Below are 22,494 nucleotides of genomic sequence, written 5' to 3'. Positions count from 1 at the left end.
TTCAGTCAGTAGCGTGCAATTTGCCGTGGACTGCCCGTAGCAGGACCTTTCTCCCAGAACCATCAACGTTCTACAAGATAACTTCTTACAAAGGCTTCAGTCTGTATTTGAGGGAAGCATTACCACTGAATGGAGTTTAAGCTAGCATTTTGGTTGGCGCACCCATGGGGAAACATTAGTGGGTGCTGAGTGCCCACCGACAGCCAAGCTCCCCTTATGCATCCTTCTCCTTCATGCTTTTCACCCACTTGTGGCCTGCTGACTTATTCTTTCCCCTTCCTCCCAGCATTTCCAGAACGCTGTGGAACAGCTGATTCCTGGTGGTAAGGAAGCTCTGGGGTGGTGGGGAAGGAGGTGAGATGGGAACAGGACTTGGGTGGAATGAGGTGGAAATGAAGCTGGGGTAGAAGTGGAAAAGGGATGGGGAGGAGCAGGGCCTACAGTAGTTGGCAGGTCCAGCACCCCCCGCTACGGGGGAAGTCCTCTAGTCTGACCACCTATCAAACACAGGCTCCTAGAACTTCCCAAAAATGACTTTCTTGACTCAGCGCACAGCTTTTTCTTCACGCAGCTCAGTCAGTCAGTGCAATTCTTTGCCAAAGGATGTTGTGAAGACCAGGACTTGAACAGGGTTCAAAAAAGAGCTAGATAGTTTCATGGAGGATAGGTCTATCAATGGCTATTAGCCAGGATGGGTAGGATTGGTGTCCCTAGCCTCTGTTTGTTTGGAGGTAGGTGACAGGAGGGATCACATGAGGATTACCTGTTGTGCTCCCTCCCTCTGAGGCATCTGGTATTGGCCGCTGTCGGCAAACTGGATACTGGGCTAGATGGACTCTTGGTCTGATTCTGTCTCGCTGTTCTTATTCCTAGAGCACTTGCTCAAGAAAAATTTCCTTTCTTGATTTAATAATTCTGTGACGTCGAATTTCACAATCCTTGCTAAATTGTTCCAATCGTTAATTGCTTTACATGTAAAAAGTACACCTTCTTTCCAATCTGAATTTCTCTAGCTTCAGTTTCTAGCTGCTGGATTGTGTTAGTCCTGTGTCGGCTGGATTGAAGAGCCCATTATTAAATATGTGTTCGTCACGATGATCCTTAGACTGTGAACAAGTTACCTCTTGACTTTCTCAGTATTAGACTGAAAGAGCTCAGCCTCGTTAGCTTAGGGCTGCAAGGCAGGTTTTCCAATTGTTTTATCATTCCCATGGCTCTTCTCTGAACCCTCTCCAATTTCTCAGGATCCTTCAGGACTTGTGTACCAGAAGTGGATACAGTATTCCATCTGTGGTGCGCAAGGGCCAAGCAGAGAAGTAAAATAACTTATCTAGTCGTATTCAAGATTCCCCTGTTTATGCATCCGTGGATCTCATTTCCTGTTTTGGCCACAGCATCATGCTGATCTCATGTTCAGCCAATTGTCCCACACTGTCACTCAAATCTTTCCCAGAATCAATGTTTCCCAGGGTAGAAATGATCATGTATTCAGTAGGTGGCATTGCATATTGGTATTGTAACTGATATCTGGTTTGGAAGTTGTTGGTATTCTAATATTTTGAAGTTTCAGAGGGATAGCCATGTTAGTCTAACTGAAAAAATGTAAAACGTATCTAATAGTCTCTAAATTGCTGCAAGACTAACAAGAAATGTAGATGGCATCATGAGCTTTCATGGGCAGAAGTGTGTTGTGCCCGCAAATACTCATGATATCGTCTTCATTTTTGGTTAGTCTCTAAGGTGCTGCAAGATATTGGTTATTTTAAGGGGTTTTTTGGTAACCGATAATATAAAAAAATAAAATAAAATTGGAAACGGTTGCTTCAGAATGAAAAATTGAAACCTTTCATTTCTGGAAGGGTGCTACAGGATTATGTTGGTGTTGGCCGACTGGAATTTCTAGACATGATAACTTTCTGTAGCAAAATTTTCATTCAGATCTACTTAAGGACAAATTGTTTTCTTTCTCCAGCTAAAGGTAGAGTTCTGTGAAGGAGAGAGTTACTAGAACTCCTGCTGACATAACTACATTTTTCATTGGAATATACGGTTCTGTCGGCTGGACAGTCACTGGGAGCTGATAGCAACAGACAAAGAAAAGGGAACAAAATCCTGGTGGGAGCGCGTGTGTTACAGCAAAACAGTTTGAAAACATTTAGGAAAGAAAGAACCACCAAGTGCAACAGAGGGCCCTCTGCATATCTGAGCTTCTATCTTGGTCTCTTCAGATGACCCAATCATTTCATGCATCAAGCTGTACCAGAGAAAAATTAGAGGCTTAGAACAGAGCTAGTAATGCAGAACTGCGTTAGGTCCCTAGGAAAGCATGTAGAATCCCTTCCCTGAAGAAGAGAATAGGCTGCAGATCTCCATCCCCATCAGATGCAGCTGGGTAATTCCGTCATCTGTGGTAGATCTTGTTTCTCTCTATCTTTTGCCAAAATACTTTAATCCGATGACAAGTGCAGCTGATATATGAAGTAAACAGGCTCTGCCTTGGTTAATGGGCTACACAGATGAATGACACAGTTTCTGAAGAGAGCTTGCTTTGCTGCTCTGTTCCAAACTTCTCCCTCTCTTCTCTGCTGCTCTTGGTAAAAACATGATGCTATAGTTTAGTCGTCTTCTGTTGTGCAATGGTATTAATGTTCATAAACACCGACAGGAAAAATGTCTCCCAAATGATGATATCTCTTTCTCTGCTCCTTCCCTGCAATTCTGCCGGGGGCCTGCTGCATCACCTGAACCTCTATCAGTCTAATTTTGTCCTCCGGCAAGCTGAATTATGCAGCTGAGGTGGCAGTATGAATTCTAAACTTGAAATTTGGACACATTGAGAATGTCCCCAGGCAGCTCAAATTTAGTCTCTACCATTCAAATGCATTTGGAGATAATGGCTCCCAGAGTGATCAGGCCTGTAAACTTCTAACTTCACGGGATCGCTTGAAGAGCTGACGTAATGAAGCCAAACGCGTCTGTGTATCTTCCAGTTGTTTTCGCCGAGTGGAGATGAATAGCTTGCTGACTTGAAAGGCAAAAGGAAATGCTAACCTACAACTTCCTGCGCGTTTTGCCTAGAGCTAATACTCTGTCCTCTGCACCCAGGGAGTGAAATGTAAATTGTTGAATGAGATTGTTGGCCTCGATCCACGGAGATTATGCCGCAGTGGTTTTTCTGAACTGATTGTTTCTATGGATAAGGTTGTGAACAGCTCTTGGTGCATCTCACTGGAAGCCACTAATGGGATGTGATTAAGAAGGCTATATCAGTCACTGCACATAGTTGTTGGTGGCTAGGCCTCTGTGTCAGGACATCCATGCCCATATTGTAGCCTCATGTATGTCAAGAATAAATTACATACAAAATCTGACTAATTTTCCTAGCTGTCTGAGCCAGCACAACTCATTTTGGGCATGTCTACACTAGGGAATTACTTCAAGATTATTACATTTGAAATAGCTCCCGAATTAACAATCGAAATTGCGTGTCCCCACTTGAGGGGAGCCTCGAAATCAGTCCACGGCAGGCTCCATTATTGTGGACTTGCTACCTCGACTTAGAGCTGCAGGAAGCACTGGGGAGAAATAACTTCAAATAACTCTGGGGAGTCGTTATTTTGAAGCAGCAGCAGCAAAGTGTCCACACTACCACTGTTTCGAAATAACTCTTTCGCAATAAACGTTATTCCCCGAAGAGCACAGGAGTACAGATTTCAGAATAACCGGTCGGTTATTTTGAAATAACGGGCTTGGTATTGTGGCTGCTCCATTTTATTATTTTGAAGTAACTCCCTAGTGGAGACCAGGGCTTAGTGTTAAACTGGGTTTGTCAAAATCCAAAGATCTTTTCTGAGACAAATGTAATGAAGGCTTGTAGTGGGCACAGTACACAAGGGGTTTATAGTAGCAAAAGGTGACAAACTACTATGTTCCCTGGGTTCCCAGGGAAAACACATTTCTATCCTTCCTTTGCCTTGGGGAATGGCAAAAGACCCCGTTGGTAAAGGCTCTCTGCATAGGTGTGTGTTCTGTAGTCTTCCACTTGTGTTTTAACCATGTGATTCTTATATAGTTTAAAAAAACAATCGGGCAGCGGGCTAAATAAGTGTAGATGAAGAGGGTTCTCGATGAAGAAAATTCTCAACAATACTGATAAATTGCTAATGATTCTAAAGATGCCTTCCTAGTCATACTGCTTGCTTTGAGCATGTTTAATATTAAGTAACTGAAGAGTTTTTTCTATGAGGAATCCTTGAACTATATTGGAAACCGCATTACTACAGGCCTGGTTCGGAGATGGGCTAACGTATTATTGGAAGTTGTTTAGTTTCCATCATGAGAAATCTGACATGCCAAATCCTGTGAGAACACTGTATGAGACATCCGCTTTTTCACCTCCAATCCAAGTCACTTTTGACCCTGACCACTTTACAAACCAGCACCACAATCTTTCCTACAATTAATCCTGTATCAAATTACTGCCAACTCTTCAACACGTGCTTATTTTTATTGTGTGCTTTTCCCCACCCCATTAATCCTTCATTTGCCAGTTGCACTATGCTGGATACGAAGGCCATGTAACTGTAGGGCTTGATTGTACAGCACCTAACACCCTGGGGCCTTGACCCTTTTGGATTGAGATTCAGAAAAAGGCAACAAAAATGATTAGGGATTTGGAACGGATCCCATGTGAGGAGAGATTAAAAAGACTGGGACTTTTCATCTTAGAAAAGAGGATACTAAGTGGGGATATGATAGAGGTCTATAAAATCATGCCCGGTGTAGAAAAAGTGAATAAGGAAAAGTTATGTACATTAACCTGAGAACTAGGGGCCACCAAATGAAATTAATAGGTAGCAGGTTTAAAACCGACAAAAGGAAGTTTTTTCTTCATACAGTGCACAGTCCACCTGTGGAACTCCTTGCCAGAGGATATGATGAAGGCTAGGATTTTAACAGGGTTCAAAAAAGAGCTAGATGAATTCATGGAGATTTGGTTCATCAATGGCTATTAGCAGGGCTCGACAAATAATGTAATCTACTCGCCTATGGCGAGTAGATTACAACCCAGAAGAGCCGGTGCAGAGCGATCTGCGCATGCGCAGAGTGCAGAACTGCACGGCTGGTGAGCGGGGCTCGCCACTGCTTGGTGAGCCCTGGCTATTAGCTAGGATGGGTTGGAAATGGATGAGAGAAGAGGTATCACTGGATGATTCCCTGCGCTGTTCACTCCCTCTGGGACACCTGGCATTGGCCCTGTCAGAAGACAGGATACTGGGCTAGATGGACCTTTGGTCTGACCCAGTGTGGCCATTCTTTGGTTTAAAATGTGTATATTTTGAGCAGAGGAATGAGGCATTAGCAATTACTGTGCATGCATGGATTAGTGCAGTAATAGTCTATAGTATTCACTGTAATGTTCATATATACAGCAATTGTTAGTTACCCCCTTTTTTTCCTGCAACAAGCTTTAGAAACATTGGTTCCATTAATGTGGATAATGTAAAGTAATGCACATTGTACGTATAGTTGGGGTTATTTTTTCCAGTATGATGGGGGCTAATTTGGCTATGACAAATCAGGAAAGAGATCTTGGAGTTATTGTGGATAGTTCCCAGAAAACTTCCACACAGAGTGCAGCGGCGGTCAAAAAGGCAAATAGGATGATAGGAATTAAGAAAGGGATAGTAAATAAGACCCAGAATATCTTTCTGCCCCGTATAAAATGATGGTACGCCCACATCTTGAATACTGTGTACAGGTGTGGTCTCCTCACCTCAAAAAAGATATTTTGGCCTTGGAAAGGGTTCAGAAAAGGGCAACTAAAATGATTAGGGGTTTGGAACGGGTCCCATATGAAGAGAGGTTAAAACGACTGGGACTTTTCAGTTTAGAAAAGAGGAGAGTGAGGGGGGATATGATAGAGGTCTATAAAATCATGAGTGGTGTGGAGAGGGTAATAAAGGAAAGTTATTTATTAGTTCCCTAAATAGAAGAACTAGAGGACACCAAATGAAATTAATGGGTAGCAGGTTTAAAACTAATAAAAGAAAGTTCTTCTTCACACAGCGCCTAGTCAACCTGTGCAACTCCTTGCCAGAGGAGGCTGTGAAGGCTAGGACTATAATAGAGTTTAAAGAGAAGCTAGATAATTTCATGGAGGTTAGGTCCATAAAAGGCTATTAGCCAGGGGATAAAATGGTGTCCTTGGCCTCTGTTTGTCAGATGCTGGAGAGAGATGGCAGAAGATAAATCGCTTGATCATTGTCTTCAGTCCACCCTTTCTGGGGCACCTGGTGCTGGCCACTGTCGGCCGACAGGATACTGGGCTAGAAGGACCTTTGGTCTGACCCAGTACAGCCGTTCTTATGTTCTTTAACTTAATGCTTTTTGGGGGAATACCACTATTTTTTTAATTGAAGGATCGTCTGTTGTGTTAAAAAAGGACAGCTTCCTGTTTATCTCGTAAGTGACCTGACAAGGGAAAAAATGGGTTAGTGATTCTTCTGCTTCTTTATGATGGATAAGGAAGGCCTGCAAGTTTTCTATGAATTTTGCTTGTCTTGTCTAGCCTGGAATACCCTAGTGATCGGAGAACTATTGAAATGACAATGTTAGGAAAGTGAAGAGACTAATATTAGAAATTGAGGGGGTGGGGGAACTGTTTACTACTTTTGACTTTATTAAGTATTACCATTTCCGCAAAATAACCACTGAAGGAAATTTATTTTTTTTGTTACATATTTTCTTCGAGTGGTTGCTCATGTCCGTTCGAAGTAGGTGTGCGCACCGTGTGCACCACGTCTTCCGGAGCGTTTTCCCTAGCGGTACCCATAGCACCGGCGGGGCGCCCTCTGGAGTGGCGCTGCCATGATGGGGCATAAGTACCCCTGCCGGTGCTGCCCCGCCTCAGTTCCTTCTTGCCGGATACTCCGACGAAGGGGAGGTAGGGTGGGAGTCAAATGGACATGAGCAACACATCTCGAAGAGCAACAGTTACAGGAAAGTAACCGTTCTTTTCTTCTTCGAGTGGTTGCTCATGTCCATTCGAAGTAGGTGACTACCAAGCTACCCCCATGGAGGAGGGATCGGAACAGTCATAGCACCAGAGTCATAAAGGAAGGTGAACAATAAACAGATTTATTTGAACAATTAAACAGTGACAAGTCACCAACCCAGAACAAAGACAACCAGATCTATATATTTACATCACACATTCGAGGACTGCAGAACGCATCCTCCCTGGCCTGCTGAGGTAGCACATAATGTGTTGCAAATGTGTGAAGGGAAGACCAGGTGGCTGCCCTGCAAATTTTTGTGATAGGTACCTGGGCACCAAAGGCTACCGAGGACGCCTGCGCCCTGGTAGATTGTGCCTTCACCCTGGGTGGGGTTTTACCAGCCAGTTGATAACACTTCGCTATACATTGCGCCACCCATCTTGATAACCTTTGCGTAGAAATAGGTGAACCTTTCCCCTTATCCCCAAATGCAACAAACAATTGTTGGGATTTACGGAAGGGCTTGGTTCAGTCAATATACAAAACCAGCGCTCAGTTGGCATCCAGGGAGTGTAGAACACGCTCCTTAGGGGAGATGTGTGGTTTAGGGAAGAACACCGGAAGATAAATCTCCTGAGACAGGTGAAAAGGAGAAACCACCTTTGGAAGGAAGGTCAGATGAGGCGCTACGGGTACAGCTAGGGAAAATGCTCCGGAAGATGTGGTGCACGCGGCGCGCACACCTACTTCGAATGGACATGAGCAACACATCTCGAAGAACAACAGTTACAAGTTAGTAACCGTTCTTATCCATGCTATGATTTCAATTAGGTATAAGGAACCCCTTCTAGTATTTGTCAGCAAAACCAGTGTGTTATATACAGTAAAAAGAAATGAAACCCACCACGCATCTCCTTCAGACTTGAATGCATGATAAAGAAGCAAAAGAGGTACAATAGTCATTTGAACATTCTCTTGCAGGCTCCTTTAAACCTCGGCTGCTAATCATTTGATAAGTAGAAGAGAATTCAGAGGGCACATCTCAGACCCATGTTAATAATGAAACGCACTTTAAATGCAAAGCCAGTGCTTTCGCTGAATTAACTTGTGTTCTTTCACACATGCCACTGACAATAGTCATCATATTTTGAATACTTCAAGCAGCCAATGTTTCTCAGGTCTGCGCTTTTTGGAGGAGTTAATTTGTTAAATCTGGGGGAAGGCTAATCTGGAAGTTGGAACAGCAAAATAAAATAAATCAGCAAAAGACCATGTTTATGGAAGAATTCTCCGCTCTTCCCCACCCGCAGCCCCAGTCTGTTTTTATGTTCTGTTTTTTCAATTAGACCTGGCCTGGATTAGTGTGACCAATCTCTCCATGCAGCAGACCTGGAGAGATTATTTCACTTGGCTAAAATGTATTTTGCAGATACGCGAGTGATGCTGGCGCCACTTAAAAATGAGTCAGTTGATTGCCAAGACCTGTTGGGTGTAGTCCTATTCACCAGTGCCATGCACCGGACAGTGCCTTGCAATCAGGCATGAGTTGTCTTTTGGGGTTTTTTTTAACTTTTTTTGTTTTGTTTTGGCGACTGTGGTGATTTGGAATGCAGCAGCCCACATTTACAAATACATTTCAACTGCATTCTTCATCTTCCTTGGCCATCAAAAAATTTGTGCCAGGAAAGAAATTTGCTGGTCCAAATGCTATAGTAGGACAGAATATCGATAAAGGATATTTGGAATAGTTGTACAGTTAAAAGGCTTGTTTATGAATGTTGTGAAATATAAATTGTCTAACTTTATCAAGCCCCTTTAAAACGATACACTTGATGTTTTGGATCTCTGTGAGATGATGTGCTGCTTTTTACACGAAGAAATGGTAATGAGCATTTGCAGCCTTTAATTTATAATGTCTCTGACAGCATTGTAGTGAATCGGATGTGAGATGCGTCTGATTATGTCTGCGTGCTGAAAATAAACCAGCTGGTATTTGTTCTGAAAGTGTTCAGAGAACGCCTTCTCGTTAATGGCCCATGGCCTGATCTGGCATCTGGTAAACTAATGCATTGTCATCCTTACAGGGAAAGTCACCACAAATCATTAATGATTCCCAAACCATTTCTGCTGTCTAAAATGGACCAATTACTGAGGAAGCTTTCCCATTAGCAGCATGATTGAATGATAGTAACCCAAGAGTAACTTATTAGCAGAAACTCTTTGAACAAAGACAATAGTGAACTGTTGATTCAATGCTTATTTATCCCTCTTAATCAAGGCAGGTGGTGTTAACAGGATTTAGTTCACATTGGTATTGCATCCAGAAGCACCTAATTGGATCAGGCTCCCATGCTCCTAGATGCTATGCAGACACACATAAAGAAAGTGTCTCTGCCCCAGAGAGTTGACAATCTGAAGGCCAGTTTGGCTCACCCCACTGATGTCAATGGGATTTCTTGTGGAGTAAGATCCCTTTGACAGGGTCAGTTTCTTTGCGCCTCTCAGGGAATATTTGAAATGTCCCCTCCCCCCAAAAGTGCAAATGAATGTTCTCGGGCCAAATGAAGGATCTGAGGAAGATCCATTTGATACTTTTCTATGCTTGCATTTTAAAAACGTATCGAGTGTCAGCTCTCCTCAGCTGGCCCCTCACCCACCATGTTTTTTAATGCATTCTTACAGGTATCCCGGAAGAGGTGGGCTAGACAAGGCATTTGAAGAAGAGACGAAGCCTTCGTTAAGGTCAGAGGTGGCGTTCCCTGTATAACTGTAGATTCCACTCTGATTCCACACCCGTGTGAATATTTTTAGGTCATGTGTTTACTGTTTGTCTTGCGACTTTTCAGTTTTCTATTGAATGAAACACACTGGAGCGTGAAACAGCGACTAGAGATGGCATCATGAGCTATCACGGACACAACCCCCTTGAGCATTTTCTTAATATTTCTCTTTAAACCGCTCCCCTCCCATCCTCTTGCTTAACAGATGATGCTGTAATCTAACTAGATGGCTCAAAGCATGTAGGCTGTACGTAGATGTCAAACGTGTAAAAGGCTGAGAGGGTTGTGAGCAGGGCTATCCAGTGGTTACGAATACAGCTTCAGAAATAATTTGGAGTTACTTGCCTTTTGGGGGGCAGATAACTGTCAAAAATGTATGCCTTTTTTATGTCTCTGTTTGTATAGATTCAACTTCCTGCCAGTCCATCATGTTAGCCCGTTCTCAGCTAGAAAGAAAAACCAATTATTAAATAGTTACTCCCTGTGTAGATACTTACAGACTGTGATTACACCTGTTCTTGGTTAACCTAAATAGATTGAGCTTCTTGAGTTTACCACTGAGATCTGTTTTCAAATCCCTTAGTCATTTTTGCGGCCCTTCTCTAAACACTGTCCAATTTTTCATCTTTCTTCATGAATTGGGGGCACCAGAATTGGACCCAGTATTCCAGCAGCAGTTGCGCCAGTGCCAAATACAAAGTTGTAAAAGCCGACTGTTGCTACTCCTCTTGAAGCATGAGCTTATCAGTTTCCCAAATAGTTACATGCAGCTCCCAAGGTGTGGGGTGGCAGGTGAGAGCCAGTACGTATGGGGACCCGGTTCCTGGCACGCACTGGTTCCAGGAGAGCCAACTGCCGTCCCGTGCTGCTGCCTCTGTATCTGGGGTGGCAGGTAGGAGCACCGGGAGCTGGTACATGTGGGGAGCTGGCTTTAAGCTGGCTTGCGGTGTGCACAGGCTCATGGGGAGGTGGTGGTTACCTCACACTGTGGGTGCATTTAACTGCTGAAATTTTTCAGCAGTTACACAGATAGCCAATTAACCTCATTTTATCATCCCTAATTGTTGGCTTGTGCCCAATTTATGCGGGATCTGGATCTCTGACTCAGTTACTACTCCTCAAATTCCTCTGCAAACTTCATTAGTGATTGTTTTCTTGACCTGTCGTCAATAAAAATACTGACTAACATATGGCCAAGGACAGATTCCCACAAGACCCTACTGGAAATACGCCCACTTTCTATTATATTAGTTTGGTTCAGATACTTTTTTGTATTGTCGTCATGCTAGCCACATATTGCCTGAGGTAACAGACGGTATATAGGAAAATAATATAAGCGACTTACTCCCCACCCTAGCACAAAACCCATTTTCCAAAAGGCCAGTCCTCTCTGCACAACGATTCTGTCCTTCGGCCACCTGTCGCCTTTGTAAAGTTTATATCAGTTGTTCCAAAGACGGCTGTAGGTGGTTTATTTTCTATTGTCGCTATTTGCTGTGTAAAGCATTTCTGCGTAAATTCTTTTAGTGCGTGACCTTTCTTTAGCTTAAGTTCGTGCCCTTTGTTCTTTTATTTGACATGAGCTTAGAACCTTGCAGAGTGTATAATTTTTTTTCCCTTCAGAATTCTGAATGCTTTGGTGTGATCCCCTGTTAATTTATTTTCCAAAGAACAGATCTAGTTTCTCTAACTTTTTTTACTATCCCAGATTCTCCAGGGCCTGCATAATTCTGGCTGACCTCTCTTGGTCGTCTCCATTTCTATGCTGTCCTTTCAATACAGTGGTAGTCAGGATTGTGCACGTTACTCTGTGTATGTGGCAAAGGTCTCATACACAGCCCTGTACAGAGTCCTGTGATATACTGTAGATTTTTATATTCCTATTTATGCATCCTAGATTTTTTTAAACCTATTTTTATGCATAGATCCAAAGGACAAAATTTCCAAACATATGTTCCTAAAGTGAGTCGCCTAACTGGCGGGTCAGAAAAGAAGTGGGCTGATTTTTGAGTATCTGGACATCTGAGATCATGTTGAGGTTACATAGTTCTGAGGTAATTTTTATTTATGTAAATGTATCTTTCTATTTTGGTGCCTTTGTAGTAAATTTTGGCCTGACACCGTGTTCTTTCTGTTCTTGTCACTTCTGATCAGTAGCTTCATTCTCACCTTTCTCCCTGTGGGTGTGTCTAGACTACAGGGTTTTGTCGATAAAAGTGGACTCTTGTCAACAAAACTATACCTGCGTCTACGCTATCGCCATGTTCTGTTGACAGTAAGTCGACAGAACGCGGCAGTTTTGTTGACGGCGGTAAACCTCATTCTACAAGGAATAACACCTTTTGTCAACAGAGTTCTGTCGACAAAAGGTGCTATTGCATCCACCCTGTGCTTTTTCAAAAAAAGTGTCTAGACTCTGTCGAAAAAGCGGCTTGCTTTGTTGACAGAACTGGCTGTAGTCTAGATGCTCTTTGTCGACAGAGGCTTTGTCGACAGTATCTGTCTACAAAAGCCTGTAGTCTAAACTTAACCTATGAGAGTAGAGCTTGTAGAGATTTAGAATACATACAATGTGGCGATTGATCTGCTTTAGCCCAGCCATTCTGAGTTGGGGTTTTTCCTGCTTTTGGGCAAGGGGTTAGACTCAATGGCCTCTTGAAGTCTTTTTCGTGAAATCTTCTGTGACTCTCTTACTGTATCTTCATGACTTGCTTTTTTTTGTTTGTTTTTTGTTTTTAATGTGGTCTCTAGTGCTCATCCATCATCCTCAGTACACGTACGTTACCTTGCTCCACAGAGAGGGGGACATGGGAGCAATGTACTGATTACTGTATAAATTCAGTGTTTCCTCTTTAAAATAGCTGAATAAGAAGGGTTAAATGTATAGAGAATTATTTGTGCATTTCCTGATTAACAAATACCATGTGAAATTTAATCAAGAGTCTTTCTATAATTGTTTAACCATCATGCACAACATACTAGGTAGATACTCGCTACCGAATTGTGTAGTGTAGTTTTAAAAAGCTATAGAAAAGTTACAATTTGCTATTTTAACTATAGAGTTTTGTAGAAGTTACTATATAATATATCTATAGAAACATACTGGTTTTGTGCTTATTAAATGCCGGAAGGCATTTTTATGATGCTTCATAGTATCCTACCTCCACTATTGGTTTTCTGCTAATGGATCCTTTAGTTAAATAGTTGAATTCTTATATTGTTGTTTAGTGAGTTAATATATTTTGAGCTGGCTATTGATACCTTTCTTGTGGCTTGCGAAATGCCAGTGCACTACTTCTTCTCTTAAACCCTTGTACTCCGAGTGGAGCATAGGTCATCTATAAGTCTCCTCCACTTCACTCTGTACAGGTGCAAACTAAGGCTACTGTTGGAGAAGAGATACACGTTTATCTTATTTTGGAATGCCCACTCCTTGTTTTGGAAACCCACCGGTGAAAGTAAGTTAGGTGGCCCAATATTAGACATGCTCAGGTTAATTGTATGGACATGGGCAGTACAGATGGATTGGAAGTCCAGCTATCAAAGTGACATCAGAATTGAGAGTGAGTTATTGCAGTGGTTGATTTGTTACATTAAAGCCATGGGAAGTGAATGTCTGGTGAGCAGAACGAACTGACACGGTGCTTCAGTAGAGATATGAGTTGTTAACCCAGTTGTCTTTCACTGTATTAACTTCCTCATGCACTATGCCCTGGCCCTCCCTAGGAACCCCAGGACCATGTGCTATATAATAATTTAATTCTATGGGTTTGTTCTTTAAAAAGGAGTCAGTAATCAATGGGTAGAACATAAGCTTTAGTGCACCAGGTTGGACCCCTCGTGGCCAATGTTCCCTTCTCTGTCAAGCGAAGAGCCCCAGTAGAACACCAGGTGGCAAGAAAGTAACGGTTTAGGCATCAGCAGCCATCTATGAATGGCAACAGTGGATAGTATCAAGGCATTCTGTGCTCTGTCAAAGAAAATCTTTTAAAAGGAAACAGAATCCTAGAACAATCATGCACAGTAAACTTGTGATATCCCTTCCTCCCACCCTATCCCTTGGCCTTTATACTGGTGCTTTTCCATAGGCAATGGGTACGAATCATCCCTCACATTTCTGTTATGTTGCTACTTCGCCATATTCACGGTCCTTTATTATGACCCACATGGGCTGCTGTAACTGGACTGTCGTACCCAAACAAATCACAGTACAGGATCTGGGCCATAGATGCCAGTGGAGACTATTTTAATTTATATGGGTGGAAATGGGGAGACCATCTGGCCCTAGTAGAGGCCGGGAGAGAATTTTCTTGTGTCCCTTCAGAACCTAAAATAAATGCCAAAGCAGATCACCTGATTACCACATAATACGATGTTACTTTTTAGCAACATAGGGTGCAAACCAAGGTCAATTTTCAAAATGCCTGCAGTCAGAAGATCTCCTCCCTGGTTCCTCAGTTCTGCTACTCCTTTCATGTGGGATTGCTTTTCCATATTGCTTACTCATAGCTAGCTGTATGTTTTTGACAGAACTAATTGGGAACACAAAATATTAATAAACCGACGTGAACCAGAAATATATAGTTTCCACAACGAGCAATTACTAAAAAAAATCACATTATGTACACTTAATACCTCACTGACCTTTTCTGCTGTTCCTTAAGTCTTTTAAAAATTCATTTAATTTCAAAGCCAGAGTATTAGCCCATTTATATGTAAATTGCCTTTAATTCATGCATTGATTTAAAAGACTAATCCAAAAGATCCTTTACCACAAATGACCTTTTTGACTCTGTACTTCTGGGAAAACTGTGGTTTCTTGTGACCTCACACCCACCTGTAGCATAACACATGCCTACTTCAGCCTGTATAAATCAGTCATAATAGTGCAGTTTTCTACCAACATTGAATTATTAATACCATAACTGATTTGGCTTGTGTTGTAGCTAAGGCAGCTCGCTTGGATTTTTTTAATGCTACACTTCCCCCATTTTTTTTAAGAACTTAAACAAATCTAATTAAGAGTTTTATAGGTGATTACAATTCATTATTCAAGAGACACAATCTAATTTATAATAAACATGGTGTCCCAAAAATGTAGACGATAAACCACCCTTAAATAAATATATACATATGTGTGTGTGTTGTTGTCAGGAATCTTGTAGCACCAAAAGACCTATTAAAACAAACATGGGAATAACTTTTTTCTCATAGGACAAAACCATTTTCTCTCTACAAAGAGCAAGATATTACAGAATATGGTGTGCAGATGTGGTCGCCTCATCTCAAAAAAAGATATATTGGCATTGGAAAAGGCTCAGAACAGGGCAACAGAAATGATTAGGGGTTTGGAACTGGTCCCATATGAAGAGAGATTAAAAGAGGAGACTAAGGGGGCATATGATAGAGGTCTATAAAATCATGACTGGTGTAGAAAAATTGAATAAGGAAAAGTTATTTACTTGTTCCCCTAACATAAGATCTAGAGGTCACCAAATGAAATGAATAGGCAGCAGGTTTTAAATGAACAAAAGGAAGCTTTTCTTCATGCAGCTCACAGTCAGTCTGTGGAAATTGCCAGAGGAAGTTGTGAAGACCAGGACATTAACAGGGTTCAGGAAAGCACTAGATAAATGTATGGAGGAGATGTCCCTCAGGGGCTATTAGCCAGGAGGGGTAGGAATGGTGTCCGTAGCCTCTGTCAGAGACTGGGAATGGGTGATAGAAGAGGGATCACTTGAAGATTCCCTGTTCTGTTCACTCCCTCCGGGGCATCTGGCATTGGCCACTGTTGGGCGACAGGATGCTGGGCTAGATGGATCTTTGGTCTGACGCAGTGTGGCCGTTCTTAAGTTAGGTATATTACATTCTATGGGTTTAGATCTCCTTCCGCTTTTCCTTTTTCCCTATCAAAAATTGCTCCTGAGCTACATCTGCTGAAGGCTAGGTCTCATTACAGACTATGAAGAATGACTGGTCTGATGAACGTTAGTCTTTTCCAACTCTGGAAGGTTATTAGTGGGGGGTGAAGGTGGTATGATAATAGTGTTGAATTACTACAGTTAGCCACGTTCAATATGTAACAGCTAAAAATAACAATGACTAACTTTTTTTTTACTTGCCAGCTATATTTTCATTAATTCAAACTGAATATGTACAAAGGACATAGACTGTAAGGACATGGACTTTAAATGAGTGGGCTGTATATGCAACTATGTGTTAAAGAAATTGGTAGCCTTTTCTCAAAATAATATTTTATCTGTGACCCACATTTTTAAGCAAAGCAGTATTAATTCAAAGGAAATGGGAAACAACTATTGCCTTATAAATATCTGCATTAAACATTGACCAAGGCAGTGAAGTGCAACATGCAGTGTGTGTGGGGCTGATTGTACAATAAATAGAATTTGTGTGCAATATTCTACTTATGAAACATTGTAAAACAATTTAGACCAGGAGATGATCTAAAGGAACAAAGCTTTGCAGAGTTGCATGCAGTAACACAAGGGAAATAGGGGAAGAATTAAATATTAAACAGGAATAAATACGTAGGCTGCCAGGTATACTGATTGATCCAAAGCCTGCAAAACACAGATACTAATTTGTCTAGTGATGAATATCAAAATATATTAAGAGCACTGTAAAAGACCCAATTTGTTCACCAAAGGCTAATGGAAAAACTTTCTTTGGTGAATGATTAAATTTGGCACCAAAACAGAGTACAACTAACAAGATTCTGGTCAGTTTCATTACTGTTACCCAGAGTAGCAATGAAATTATTATTTTAGATCAAAGGCATAAAAAGATGAGTTTTGTAAATGAGTTTAAGCAGTTTATTAGCATGAAGTAAATTGAATATTCTCCAGAATGGGAAAAACTAGAGGGCGCTCTATAGTATATGATATAAATCATAAGAGGAAATGGTGAAGAGTGATTGGCAAAAAAGTTAAAGATGCAAAAAGGATATAAATAAATCCCTCCAACCTTGCTAATACAATTTAGAAATTCCAAAGAGCAATGTGAAACTTTTGCAGGGCATCACAGACAGTTGCAAAGCTTGGATAAATTTCCATCGTCCATTACATTTGTGAGGACTACGGAAATGAAATGAAATAAAGTTCCAAATGTTAATGGAAAACGAGAGCACGTTATTATAAGAAATTCTAGCTATGATAGCAGAAGAAACCCCTGGAGTTGACACTGAATATTCAAAGCATTTACATCTGCTCTCCAGACCCTTAATTGATGCTTTCAATTTATTTTTTGATGAAGATTTTCCACCATCATTGAGTAAATATATAGCTTAACATAATTTGTGCAGGCTAATTTTTTTTTAGATTCTTCTTAAAGAAATAGTTAAATTAAATATATCTAACTCCATATACAGGGACTAAGCACGTTTATTAAGGGTGGAGAATTAGCAGATGTTGGAGGAGCATTGAAAACAGTGTATTAGAAAAGAATATAATTCTGCTTTTGTTAGACTTGGGAAAAGGTGTTTGATATGGTTGAAAAGGAGTGTAGAAGCTAAAGAAATTGTGGGAGGAAGGAGAGGAAAAAGGATAGACTCCTGAGATGAAGTGAGGCTTTGTACAAAAACTAGATTTGATGGCTTTATCTATGAAAAAAATTATCTGCATAAGGAAATGCGGCGAGTCTGTATATTATTGCTATTATCCTTTGCTATGGTGATAGTCATTTGCCCAAAAATTAGGGATAATGAGTTAATGGAATGAGTAGACATGGGGAAAAGACAGCCAAAAATCAGTTTGGTACGCTGACAAACATAATGTTCTGTTTGTATTTGAGCCAAGAACATCATTGTAGGAGATTGACAGTTGGGGAAATTGGTCTGGGTTTGAAGCTGCTGATGAAAGGTTCAAGATGCCGGTATTTAAATATTCAATATTACCAAGCCAGAAAGGTAGCACCTACATAGGAAACACATCATCAATTGGAAAAATAAAAGCATTCTCTCTTTCACGTCGCATGATATTACAGAGCTTGGGAGATCCTGGTAACTGACGTTAATTGATCAGGGAAGGAAGGAAGGAAGACAAGACAAATACTTAAGATCAGATTCTAAGCTGCTATAAATCAACGTAGCTTGGTTGATTATAGTGGAGCTATCTCAATCAGTGTCCGCTTCAGGTCTGGCCGTCAGGTATTTCTCCTGTAATATGAATTCAAAGTAACAAAGACCAGTAGCACTGATGTAAATGCGTGCAGTCATTTCTTAATAGTAAGAGAAGATTCTTGAGTTCAGTGAGCTTTGAGGTCGCTTAAATGGCCAATAATAGGCTACATGGAAAGACAGGTTTGTAATGTTACTTTGGGGGAAAAGGAAGGGAAAAGACAGATGAGTATATCAGTGCTAGTATTTACATGCTGCTATTGTCAATTGTATTCAGATTTTACCTCAAAGCTCTTCACGATTCGAATACTTAATTTTTACTCTGCTGTAGAAAGATTTTTGTTACGGAAAATGATAGAAAACAAAAGTAACGTTGAGTGAGAGTGGGGAATAAGTGCATCAGATACGTCTCAAATATGTTTGTGTCTCACAGTCAGAAGAGACACAAAGGGGTAGATTTAGAGTGGGTGTAAGTTATCATAGCTCCATTGTAGGCCGAGTGTCTCAGCTTAGGTTAATTAGCAGGGCACTAACTTACTATGGTGTAGGTTGCCAATGCAAAAAATAGTATAATCACCTGAAAGATGTGGTCAAAGACAAAGTTCCTTGAATACGTGTGTGCCGATGTGCATGTTTATATAGGGTTTGTTTAATTTAATTATAGGCGCACACTGTTCAATTCATGCATTTATTCTGGCATTGTATATCTGGTCAGAAAGCTGCTGTGCTTATCTCATGCTATGTTTTATTTCTGGTAACCAAATATCCACAGTCTTTACAAAAGTAAGTTTGTACAGTCAGAAATGAGAAATTGTTAATTTTCCTATTCAGTTACTAAATATCAGTCTGAAATATAGTACTGTGAAATAGTACTGTAGTACTCGGTGCAGTTTTTGCTGCAAATACAATGTTTTGGCTATGGTTTTAGGCCACGCGTTCTGTCTGATGTCCCAACCTCAGGATGTTTTGATTTTATTACAAGCTATTTGTCCTCATCTCCTTCTAAGTTATCTGATCCCTCTAGACACAACAGAGATTCCAAAGTAGTCTCATTTACATGGGGTACACTTTGCTTCATTCATCACTCATGCTGAATGTTCAGCAAAGTAACGCTGCACCAAAGAAGAAACATCTGCTTATGAAAATTTTGCCAATTTAAGTCGGAATCATCCTCTTTAAAAAAAATCGGTCTGCCATTGTTTCCCTTTCTAAAGTAAAACATTTTGGTGGCATTGGTGCTTTCCATTTTTTTTCTATTTTCCCCCTAGTTTTAATGCTTGTATCATCTTCAGTATTGACTTTGCTTTCATCTAACTCTAGTTTTCAGACACGTTTTTTGTGCAATCCCTGCCACGCTCCACACACCCTCCACCATGATTGGGAAGCCAGGAGCCATTTTGAAAACCTTTGATTTGCAGATGGGCAATGCTGTGTGAGATCTAATCTGTCCTCACATAAGTATTTGACAAAGAGCCATTTAAACATGCCCTCTGGTTTTTTAAAGCCATTTATAAGCAACATTCTCTCAAGCTTTAAATCTTCTCTTGTTTCCCCTCACAGTTTAATTTGACTGTAGCTCACTCATGGTTTTTTGACAAGGTGTGCTGTGGAGCCCCGTTTAGTTTTCTGTGAAGTCCCGTCCCATGCCCTTGGTCTGTCTTGGAACTTTAGAGTGCACATCATCCTGCTCTGTAAGTGGAAAACTCATCTCTGCCTCCGCAATGCGCAGAATCCACAAAGGCAACCACAAAACAGATTGTGTAGCTGGGGGAGGGTTGTCTTAACCAATATGTAATTCTATGTCTGATGCTAAAGTTTAAGTGTAGTTTGTTGTTTCCATTACGAATGTCTTTTATCAGGATTTGCATCTTAGCTTTTTAGTTTGCTTTGGGCTAAAATTTGGTCTGTGTGTAATCTCAGCCTGGGGGCACATCTTTCTTTCCCTCCCCTTGCTTCCGAACAGTTTGTTTCTCTGTGTTAGCGTTGGAATAAAGCATAACAAATAGCTGTAATTCCCAACTATATCCCTTTAATTCAACATCTTGGGCATGATGCTTATTTCCCAAAGGCTCCTCTTCTCCACTCTCACCTTGTAAAGGGGATTTAAATTGGGCTTCATTGGAAGGTGCCTGGAGTCTGCCAGATAAGTGTGATGCACGAGAGTCAGTCTGGTCCCTTAACTCTGTTGCTCTGTCTTGAGAGGAAAGGCCACCAAAGCAACTTAGGTTTTGTTGAGTTGCTTTTGTATTTATATATTTTTGACTCACTTTCCACCCTATCCATCCTACATCATGTTACTGGCCACATGTTTTCTTTGCTGCCTTACGCACGGGATAATCCCGTGCAGGAGAGCAGAGGCATAGCAGGGGCTCAGCTGCTTTTATACCTGTGGTTCCAGGTGTTGGATGCAGTCTCCGTCGCACTGGTGATGGGGCTCTTGGGGTCTCTGCTCCAGGCTGTGCTGCTCCTCGGTCTGAGCAGAACTCTGCCCTGACCGGGGGTGATGGACAAGCGGTAAATTCCCTCTGATTGTGCTGCCAATGGGCCATTCCATCGCCCCGGTCTGTCTGCCTGGTACCGTGCCTACTGCACAAAGGGGACCGAATTGGAGTCTTCAGCTTGTTACCCTCCCCTCCGTGCCCCCCCCACCTTCCCAATGAGGAATCACCAGTAGACCTGGGGCTAACAGAGCCAGTTCATATGCTGACATCCCTTCAGGGGTGTGTAGGCAGGAGACACTGTAGTTAGACATCCCATTGTGTGGTTATGACCAGCCAGGAGAGAGCCCCTTGTGGGCCATGTGGCTAGAGCAGACCTCAGGTAGCACTCTGCCCAGTACTGTTGCAGAGAACCAGGCTGCCCTAGTTCAGTGAACTGACCCTTTGCTTCTCCTGCACAAAGCTCTGCTGTATCCTGCCCAGACAATCCTTGTTTTGAGCCAACACACACAACCCGCCAGCCTGAGGTCCTTGAAACGTAAGTGGCACTGTCTGCGTTCCTGGAGGCGGTGTAGGATGAGCTTTGGGTCTGCTCCAGCACAGAAAGTGCAAGTTGACAGGGCTACTCTGAGCTGTGCTGACGTCACTGATAATGCTGGGGACACAAGCAATTAACTAGCCGAGCACCATGCTGGTTTGTGCTCCATTAGAAACAAGGAGGTCAGAGAAATCAATGTCTGACAAATGGAAATGGAGCAAATTGGCAGGAAAGGCATTTTGTGCTCAAGTATCTTAGCGGATATTGTGAGCGCTAGACAGTAAACAGAATAAATTAAAACTATAAAAATGTACCCAGTCTCCTGTTAGCTTGAGCTACTTGATACTTTTTTTCAGAGCAAACCTTTTAGCTGCTTTCTGTGCGTTGTGCAATCTCAAAATGTGTAAAAGGGAATGGGCTAAAATCCCAGTATTTTAATGTAGGCTCTGATCCTGCAAACCTCTTACCTTCCTGGTTGTCTTAAATCAAGAACGTTTTCCCATTTGTGCTGTTTGGCACAAGAGCGCTCTCTCCTGCTGTTTGTGGAATGCCCAGCCCAAATATGCTTCCTCTCTGCGGCGTCTGCAGGTACAACTGTTCCTATCAATAATACGTTGAATTGTCTAAAGAGTCATGAGCAGCCCGGTGGCACCTTACAGTCTAAAACATGCATTAGGTCATGAGCTTTCGTGGGTGAAACCCACTTCATCAGATGAGTTGGAGTGGAAATGACAGAATCCCGGGTGTATTTAACAGCAGAAGACGTTACCTGTCAATTGTAGGATCAATGTTAATGAAGCAAATTAAGTAAGGCTAACAACGTCTCATAGCTTAGCCATTGGGTGTGCTTATGGCATCACTGGGGTAGTGTTCCTGAAAGCTTGTAGTCCATCCTTGTGTGGAATATTGGTGTGAAGAGCTTCTACATCTATGGTGGCCAGGATGGTATTTGCAGGGCAATTACTGATGCTCCTCGGGAAGTCTGTGGTGTCTTGAGTTCTGGGAGCACAAGGTCTGTGCAGAGAGACAACACAGATGGATAGTACTGCTCTAAGGGTGACAATGTCTAAAATGATGGCACGCCAGTAATTTCCAGGTTTATAGCTTTTGGGTAGCAGATAGACTAGACTATCACAACACGCATAAAACTCCAGGGAACAGTTTAGCCTCACTGAACCTCCAATAATGGATTTAAAAGTAGCCGTTCTTCCACACGCAAAAAATCTGAATACAGAGGGAGATGGCCGAGTTCATTTACAAGTTCCACACTACACATTTAGGCTCGAATAAAGATGTTAACTGGTTAAGACGTTACAAAGTCAAATTCCCTGCCTTTGAAATTCACATTTCCACATCCAATGCTATGATTGAGACTCATCCAAACTAACTTAATTAGCTTCATTAACATTGGTCCTACAATTGACAGGCAACTTCGTTTTCTCTTACACATACCCTGGAGTCTGTAATTTCCACTCCAGCTCATCTGATGAAGTGGCCTTGTTGGTCATTGGATTTTTTTAAAACATGGAAATATATACATATATAGCTTTTGTAAAAGCTGTTTTAATACAACTTAGGCTGTGTCCAGACTCAGGGGTTTTTT

General features: G+C 41.7%; 1 protein-coding gene and 1 long non-coding RNA gene across 21 annotated transcripts in view; one reads left to right on the top strand and one right to left on the bottom strand.

Annotated features, from left to right (window-relative positions):
• Positions 1-22,494, top strand: part of FHIT (fragile histidine triad diadenosine triphosphatase) — a 1,115,730-nt gene that overhangs the window by 284,324 nt on the left and 808,912 nt on the right. For 13 of the 18 annotated variants that reach the window (XM_075938456.1, XM_075938454.1, XM_075938453.1 and 10 more), the window contains one exon: positions 9,684-9,743. The exons of the other annotated variants lie outside the window; for them this stretch is intronic. The gene's annotated coding sequence lies outside the window, so the exon portion shown is untranslated. The remainder of the gene's footprint in view (positions 1-9,683; positions 9,744-22,494) is intronic. 18 annotated transcript variants of the gene reach the window in all.
• LOC142830896 (uncharacterized) overlaps positions 1-22,494 on the bottom strand; it is a 60,695-nt gene that overhangs the window by 36,651 nt on the left and 1,550 nt on the right. For 2 of the 3 annotated variants that reach the window (XR_012906425.1, XR_012906423.1), the window contains exons 2-3: positions 21,359-21,491; positions 20,302-20,501 (exon numbers count right to left, since the gene is read on the bottom strand). This is a non-coding gene — a long non-coding RNA (uncharacterized LOC142830896). Of the gene's footprint in view, positions 1-10,095; positions 10,228-20,301; positions 20,502-21,358; positions 21,492-22,494 lie in introns of those variants that run through there. The other variant, XR_012906424.1, reaches the window with a different exon arrangement.

Source organism: Pelodiscus sinensis, chromosome 11 (genome assembly GCF_049634645.1).
Source record: "Pelodiscus sinensis isolate JC-2024 chromosome 11, ASM4963464v1, whole genome shotgun sequence".
NCBI classification, from domain to species: Eukaryota; Metazoa; Chordata; order Testudines; family Trionychidae; genus Pelodiscus; species Pelodiscus sinensis.
This window is presented reverse-complemented; position numbering and strand designations above follow the sequence as displayed.